General features: G+C 34.1%; 1 pseudogene; it reads left to right on the top strand.

Moving 5' to 3' along the window:
* The first annotated feature begins 6,355 nt into the window (after positions 1-6,355).
* Positions 6,356-6,666, top strand: LOC125933859 (60S ribosomal protein L36a-like; annotated as a pseudogene).
* The last annotated feature ends 2,896 nt before the right edge of the window (positions 6,667-9,562 follow it).

The raw sequence follows: 9,562 nt of genomic DNA on the forward strand, positions 1-9,562 counted from the left end.
CCAATTATCCACAGATCACTAAATTTCATTTGCAGATGCTAACTTATTCACATCATACACTAAGCCATATCTCTTCTCACACAGATAGGTCATATTTAGCATAATTTATTCAGAATTGACAGCTCAAGTAATAAGGTATTTAAAGGAAGCGTACATCTTTTGGATACATGTATGCATAAACTGCCTTATGATATGAAGGCTTCGGAGCACTTCGAGATTTAACTTTTAGATTTATAGTGACTTTATCTTTATGGTTCAATATTTATTAGAAAGTTCCAACTTATTATGAAAAAGGAGATTCATCCAAAAGTGACCATGTTTGATTCAGACATTGTTTTACAGGAGGTAATATGATTCAGTTTTCCCTGGCTTGAGAATAGCAACATCAAATAAACGTAGCCATGCCTGGTTCATGATATATGCCAGGTAATATCATCATATTACCTAGAAATTTTACTATCTGAAGACATAAAAAATGTATTAGAGATGATGTGAAAATTAGTTACCCAGTATGGGTTAAATATATTTCTTTTATTAAATTGTAGATAGGTAAACAAATTATAATTTATATACTTGTAGCAATAACATTATTATCTGGCAATCTCTTCTCACTATAGTCAAACCCTGAGCTGAGCATGAATCCTTTTTCCCTTTCCAACATACTTGCTTCTCACTGACCACTGCTACATGATTAAATCTCATGAAATCACTGTCTGTGGACTGCATATTTCCTAAATACAGAGTTTTTGCAGGTTTTCTACACTTTGATATCCCTGGGTTGTGGAATATTGACCTGCCAGTGCTAGCTTCCCAATAGATATTCTACAATAAATATTTATTAAGCGATTTCTATCTTACATTTGGTCATGATTTATCAGTTTAGATGGATTGTTTCTGTATATCAATATTGATACAAAAATTATTAAGAATTCCTATTCCTCTCAAATTATTCAATAGAAAGTATTTAAAATAATATGTCCTGAACCCATTGCTATATTTCTCTTCCTTTTTTCCCAGTGTACATACTGATGAAAACTCAGGAACTGTCTTGAGTGAAAATCAAGTGAGAACAAGTTCTATCAAAACTTTGCAGAATACCTTCATTGGTGTCTTCTTCAGAGGGACAGATTTTATGCATCACCCAGCTGTAGCTGGAAGACAAAAAATCCTAAAGGTCTTCTACTCCTCAAAAGTGTTTTCCTCTGCCTTATTGTTGAAATTCACTTCTACAATTTTACAACAGTTAAGATCTGTGAATACCTGTCTTGCTAGGGTTTAGATACTGAACTGGGTCACACTTTATACTTCTCTGATCATAGTCTCCTACCTCTTCAGAATACTCTTAATACAATGTTCTCATCATGTCTATCTGCAAATGCTTCTTGGTCTTGGCCTCTTGTTTTTTTCTTTCCTTTGTATTTTTGGTTTATTGTTGTTATTGTTTTGTTTTCCTCCCAGTGCTGGATAACCTCCTACAAATCAGAGGTATTTTTTCTGTCCTCCCTCAACATGAATTTGTCACTTAGAATCCTAAATCTGCATACTCTTGCCTCAGGATCACATTAGCAGCTTTTGGTTTGCAATACCAGACACAAACATTGCTTCACAACGGTGAGACCACCATCTGATCTTTCTCCAGTATGGGTGGGAAAGTGTAGCTGCTCCAAGTGATAGAAGGGTTCATGTATCTAGAAAAGGCATAAATAGAACACTTGGGGGAAAAAGTGAGCTTCCCTGAGAATAGGGCCTAATATTGGCTTGTAGGGTTCAGTGTGTGCTCAGTGATGGAGACGCTGATCGCATGTAGCTTCGCTACTACTGTTTGTGTATACGTAACGACGAGCATACGTGGGGGAGGCGGAATTCCTACCTAAGTGCTGAAGTAAATATGACCCCAGATATAGTGACTAGAAGCCTTGAATAAATTTCCCCATACCTTGGCAGGAGGTAAATCGGCTACTTTTCTCAAATCTTCAAACATCTAAATATTGACGTATACAAGTTGAAATTGGAAAAAAGTTCCCAACATTTGAGACAGCTTAGTTTTTCTGGGGTGGGTGCAACCCCAAGAAAAGGAAAATTGTCACGAGCATTCAGTGTTTCCCAAATGTCTGCAATCACATTATCTGCTACTCTGCCTGACAATTATAAGCTTAGCGTAGGATTTGTTTGACTTGGGAAAATGTAGCACTTTTGCTAAATGCTTTAGGGTACTTTCATATCTTTCACATTCATTGCGGGGGGGGGCTGTATTAACTTGCAAATTGTCATGTTTCACTTTTAGTTATATTATCCATTTTTTATGTGTTTGAAATAATCTTTGTTTTATAAGTTCACATGCTTTTATAAAGTTATAGGAATATTCTTTGCCAACCCATATTGCCACCTGGCCCCTGATTAAATATTAGCATAACTCAATTACTAACATGTTGGCATGCTAATCTTTAAGTCTAAAGTCTGCTCTAATATTGTAATAATATTTTACTATAATCTACTATGTTAATTTTATTCTGAAGTATAATTTTTTTAAGTTTATTTTATTTATTTTTGAGAGAGAGAGAGAGAGAGAGAGAGAGAGTGAGTACATGAATGGGTGAGGGGCAGACAGAGAGGGAGACGGAGAACCCAAGCAGCTGAGCCTGATGTAGGGTTTAATCCCACAAACCATGATCATGACCTGAGCTGAAATCAAGTGTTGGACGCTTAACCGAGTGAACCACCCAGATGCCCCAATTTAGAATTATTATATAACCGCTATTAAAATTTGGACTATAGGGGTGACTGGGTGGCTCAGTTGGTTAAGCATCAACTTCAGCTCAGGTCATGATCTCAGGGTTCGCAAGTTTGACAGAGCAGAACCTGGAGCCTGCTTTGAGTTCTGTGTCACCTGCTCTGCCCCTCTTCTTCTCATGCTCTGTCTCTCAAAATAAAAATATATAACATTAAATAATAAACATTAAAAAATGAATAAACATTAAAAAAATTAAAATTTGGACTATAGCAGATTCCAGTTTGGGAGTGTTACTTCTTCACATCTCTTAGCCTCACTGAGTCATATCACTTTGTCCTCAAGGGTCCAAAAGACAACTGATTGAGGCAACCCCAAGAAACCCTTGTATTTGTTTGAAGACAGTATGGAATCAGTAGAGAGAAAGTAGACACGCTGGAAAGGTTAGGGATAGGGAAAGAAAATATCTAATATTCTTTGAAGCACAATAGGTATTCAAAAAATATACCCACTTTTATATCAGTTTAATGGATTTGAGAAGCCTGAATTATGACAAAAGTTGAGAATAGTATTTCAAAATGGTTGTTTTATGAAGAACAATGATATGTAAAGTGGATCAAAAGTAACTATGTGGATCCACTGAATCAGCACTGTGTGTGTGTGTGTGTGTGTGTGTGTGTGTGCATGTACCTGCACTGAATAGATTGGGCACATAAAAATCTTCACCAGGAAGAATAAGAAAGTCTGGAAAAAAAAAAAAAACAAACACTGGTAAAAAAATATTTGAAAGAATTAGAATAGAAAAAGGATATTAATGGAAAAATGCTGAAATCCAAATAGTTTAGAGTTCACTTAGCAGTAATGTACAGATGTTAGATTCTTCATTTGACAAATGTGCTGTAGTAATATAAGATGATACTATTAGAGGAAACTGTAACTGTACTAAAGGTGTATAAGAACTCTACTTTTTTTGCCACTTTTCTATAAATCTATTTTTTTCCAAAATAAAAAAAAATACTTAAAATGTAAAAATGTATAAGGTGAAGAGCAGGAAGTGAAAAATTCTCACAAAATAAGATAGGAAAAATTCTGAAAACCTTCCCCAAAATTATAAGAATATTTGATGAGAAAGCGATAGGAAGCAGGTGCCACCTGCAGGTCCTTTGGTGATTTTACTTTGGTTTCTGTAGGGCACAAGAGCATCATGATCTCATGGGTTAAAATGATAGTGGTTCATTGTAGGAAATAATAGGGAGAGAGAGAGAGCAGTGAGTGGGTTTCTCTCAGCTTTCTTACATAGCTGTTGTATGAGTATTGCCCTAGACAGACGGAAACAGTGGGAGCGACTTAAAATGCAAAGATAGGTACATAAAAGCTCTGCTGGCAATACCTATTTTCTAAAGCCCCATGAAGATCTAGGAGAAAGCAGATCTGGGCCACTGCTGTGTATGTGCCCAACACTTTGGTGAATGTGTGTCCTTTCCTCTAGTGATCTGCTGCCTTCACTCAACTATGTTGGTACCTTAGGATATAAATTAGCCCACCCACATTTTCACCAGTACATAGCTGGTTAAATAAAGTATGATACATTCACACAGTGATTTATATACAATACTTACTAATAATAGAGATGCAAGTTGATATGCACTGACATGGAGAAATCACAACAGGTAGTCCCAATATCTTACTAAATGAAAAATATAGATTACAAAAGACTTGAACAGTGTCTGTCCGCCTGTCTATCGATCTATCTCAAAAAACTTGGAAGGATTTACTCTAAAATGTTAATAGCAGTTATCTTCAGAAAAAATGGTGACTTTAAACTTTTATCTTTTTACTTCTAGTACTGCATGTTTTTATAAAGAGTATATTACTTCAGTGATCAAGGAAGAGTCAAGTATTTCTCCTAGGAAAAAACTGACTTTTATTTTCCCAAGAAATGGGCTACTAGCATTTCAGTTCTGTCTTTGTTAGAGAGAAGTTTTGTGTTCCCAAACTACGGGGCACTCATGAGTCTTCCTAACCATGTCTGGACACAGGGGAGAGTATACATGAGAGAACCTGCCTGTGGATTACTTACATGAAGAGAAAATAGACACAGTGGTCATTATGCAAAAGAACATAAAATATGATGGGAAGCGTTCATGCCATAGAAAGGGCACATGTGTGTCACTAGCACTGGCTCCTCTTCAGACAACACTGAGAACCAAAATCCATTTTACTTAGTCAGGGACTTTCTTACATTATGACAGTTCAGGAAAATAGAGGAAGTTTCCGTGCTACCCTATGTCCCCATCGTGATAAGTGTGCATTGATGACAGTGACCATACTGAGAAGAATGGAGCACTGGACTTACTACTGAGGAAGATTTACCACCGTGAATACTACTTAACTCATGTTCCCATAAGTTCCCTTTAGTCTCTACAATTGGGGTCCCAGAGTCCTCACCTATTCTATGGCAAATAATGGGATCCAAGCTCTAGAGAGAGGCTGAACAGTTGAGGGAAGCCCTAATGTAACTTCTTTATTTTTTTTTAAACTGGAATCTTCCCAAACTCAAAAGATCTAAAGAAGAATTATTTCCTGCACTGTACTTAAGCAGCCACCCACACACAATGCTACACATAAACCTTTACTGTTCAGCCAATAGTTATTTTTCCTAAAGCAATACCACGGAGACTGCCAACAGGCACAAATTTAGTCAAGGTTTTGACTCTTGGTTGATTTACAAGAAAATAAATGAAACTGCTAAACACAAATATTTTTAAATGTTCATTATAAATACAAGCAAAGTAAGGCATAGTCAAGGATGTATTATGTCTATCAAATATTAAATATTATTAATGTTATAGTATAATTAAAATATAATTTTATTTTTATATTTACATTATTTTATACATTTATATTTTAATATAATTAAAATATAATATTATTAAATGTTAAATAGCATCATTATTAATCTTGTATAAAAATTGGCAGGTAGTTTCTTACATTTATATGAAAATGTAAAGAATGGAAATAGCCAAGGCGATACTGAGGAAGAAACAAATGTAGAGAACTTAACCAATAGTTATCAAAACTTATTTTAAAATATAGTAATAGAGACAGTTATTATGCCTTAGCACAAGCATAAATGAACAGACCAATAGAAGTCCAAAATAGACCCATGTATATCCACCAAAAGACATATGACAAATATGGCTCTGTATTGAAGTAAGAGAACAGTCTGCTGAATAAATGTATTGAGTCAGCTAGCTAATCATATGTAACCAGATGAATCCTACACCCTGCCTTCCACCATACAAAAACCTATATTCCAAATGAAATAGAATTCTATATGGGAAGGACAAACCAATAAAGCTTCTAAGAGTGAAATAAAATATCTTCATGATCCCTATGCCGACAGATGTTTTCAAAAACCACTAAGCATAAGGGAAAAATTATAAACTGGACTATATGCAACTTAATAAATCATTTTATTCAAGTATCCTTATAAAAGAATAAAAAGACAAGCCACAAAATGGGATCAGATATTTATAATACATATATCTAACAAGTGACCAGTATTAATAAGAAATGTCTAAATATCAGTAATTAGCTTTCCCCACAGATAGTGTTCTTGCAAACATGGTGAACATTCCTAAGCCCTGCCAGAATTTCTGCAGGAAGTGGGGCAGGCACCAACCCCACAAAGTGACAGAATACAAGAAAAGCAAAAATTTTATTTATGCCCAGGGAAAGTGACATTATGACAGGAAGCAGAGTGGCTATGGTGGGTAGACTAAGCCGATTTTCTGGAAAAAGTCTAAAATACAAAGAAGATTGTGCTGAGGCTTGAATGGGTTGAGCCCCAGTGCAGATGTAGGAGAATGCTAGCTATTAAGATTTTGAACTGGGGAGGAGATAAGAAGAGAAAAAGCCAAGTGATCCAGTTCTAAGCTTCATATATTGTTATATTATGAAGACAATAAAATATTGAGGTTATGTTCACGAAAGAAAGAAAGAGAAAATCAAAGGGAAATTGGTTAAAGACTTAAATGCACATTTTGCAAAAGTGGAAAATCAAATATTTAACCTATAAAAATTGCCTCATCATCATTACTCAAAAGGGACATGCACATTAAAATCACAAAAAAATTACCAGACACCTACCAGAAGAGTTCTGAGTTTTAGTCAGTATTTTAGATAATCAAGTGTAGCAACTATCATATAATTCTTTGGATTTTCAATTTTACTGATGTATGATTAATAAATAATAATTGCATATATTTAAATTGTACAACATGATGCTTTTGTATATGTATACATTGTGAAACAATTACTACAATCAAGCTAATTAACATATCCCTGATAATCACATTCTAGATGCTATTACTGTTTTTGATTTTGACATTTTTAGAGGGTTTTTTGTTTTTTTTTTTTTTTTTTTTTTTTTTTTTTTTTTTTTTTTTTTAGATTCCCTATATGAGGGATATCATGCAGTATTTTTCTTTCTGTATCTGGCTTATTTCATTTAGCATAATGTCTTCCAGGTTAATCTATGTTGTTGCAAATCTGAACCTAACAATACTTAAAAACAATCATTCACCATGATCAAGTAGGATGCAAGAGTGGTTCAATATTTGCAAATCAATGTGATATATCACATGAATATGAGAAAAGATAAAAACCATATGATCATTTCAATAGATGCAGAAAAAGCATAGACAAAACACTCATTCATGCTAAAAACCCTCAACAAAGTAAATTTAGAGGGTAACATGATAAAGGCAATATATTAAAAAACCACAGTTAACATCAGACTATTGTCCTAAGGTCAGGAACAAGACAAGGGTGTCTTCTCTCACCAATTTTATTCAACATAGTACTGGAAGTCCTTGCCACAGCAAGAAGAAACTGGAATAAAAATCCAAATTGGTAAGAATTAAAATTTTCACTACTTGTAGATGACCTGATATTATATATATAAAACCCTAAATACTCCACCAAAAAACTAACAGAACTGAATTATAAATGAATTCAGTAAGGTGACGGGATACAAAACCAATATAAAGAAATCTGTTGCATTTCTATACACTAATAATAAAGTGTCAGAAAAAGAAATTAAGAAGACAATGCCATTCATAACTGCACCAACAATAATACAATATGTAGGAATAAACTTAATCCAAGAGGTGAAAGACTGGTACCCTGAAAAATTATAAAACTGATAAAAGGAATCAAAGACAGCACAAATGAATAGAAAATGAATAGAAAAATATTCCATACTCATGGATTAGAAGAATACATATTGTTAAAATGTCCATACAAACAAAAGCAATCTACGGATTTAATTTAATCCCTATCAAAATTTCAAAAACATGTTTCACAGAAGTAGAACACATAATCCTAAAATTTGTATGGAAAACCAAAAGACCCTGAATAACCAAAGCAAACTTGAAAAGAACAAAATGAGATGTATCATAATCCCAGATTTCAAGATAGACATATAGGTCAATGGAACAGAATAGAGAGCCCAAAAATAAACCCATGATACATGGCCAATTAATCTTCAAAAAGGAGACAAGAATATGCAATGGGAAAGAGACAGTCCCTTTCACAAACGGTGTTAGGAAAACGACAGCAACATGCAAAAGAATGAAACTGGAACACTTATTTTCACCATATACAAAAATAAATTTAAATGGATTAAAGACTTAAATGTGAGACATAAAACCATGAATATCCTAGAACAGAGCAAAGGCAGCAATTTCTCCGATATTGGTTGTAGCAACATCCTTCTAGATAGGTCTCCTAATGCAAGGGAAACAAGAACAAAAATAAACTAACGAGACTACATGAAAAGAAAATCTTCTGTATAGCAAAGGAAACAATGAACAAAACTAAAAGTCAATCTACTGAATGGGAGAAGATATTTGCAAATGACATATTTAATAAAGAATTATTATCCAAAATATATTAAGAACTTATACAACTCAACATTAAAACAACAAATAATCCAATTAAAATGGGTAGGACACATGAGCAGACATCTCTCCAAAGAAGACATGCAGATGGTCAACAGACACATGAAAGATGTTCAACATCACTAATCATGAGGGAAATGCAAATCAAAATCACAATGAGATATCACTTCACATCCATCAGGATGGCTAAAATCAAAAACACAAGAAACAAGTGTTGGTGAGGATGTGGAGAACAAGGAACCTTCATGCACTGTTGGTGGGAACATGAATTGGTGCAGTCACTGTGGAAAACACTATGGAGTTTCCTCAAAAAATTAAAAATAGAATTACCGTATGATCCAGTAGTTTCACTTCTAGGTATATACCCAACAATACAAAAACACTAATTCAAAAATATATATCCCCCTGTCTTTATTGTAGCTTTATTTACAATAGCCAAATTATGGAAGCAGCCCAAGTGTCCATGGATAGATGAATGGATGAAGAAGAGGTGGTGTGTGTATGTGTGTGTGTGTATACACACATATGTATATATACATATATATGTATATATACATATGTGTGTAAATATACACATATACATACATATGTGAATATATATGTATATATATTTGATATATATATATATTTGATATATATATCAAATACTAATCAGCCATAAAGATAGAATACAATCTTGCAATTTGCAACATAGATGGGTATTATGCTAAGTGAAATAAGTCAGAGAAAGACAAATAACATATGATTTCACTCATGTGGAAGAAAAAAAAAAAACATGGAGCACCTGGGTAGCTCAGTCGGTTAAGCATCTGACTTCAACTCAGGTCATGATCTCACGGTTTGTGAGTTCGAGTCCTGCATTGGGCTC

The sequence above is a fragment of the Panthera uncia genome, assembly GCF_023721935.1.
Source record: "Panthera uncia isolate 11264 chromosome A1 unlocalized genomic scaffold, Puncia_PCG_1.0 HiC_scaffold_16, whole genome shotgun sequence".
Lineage (NCBI taxonomy): Eukaryota > Metazoa > Chordata > Mammalia > Carnivora > Felidae > Panthera > Panthera uncia.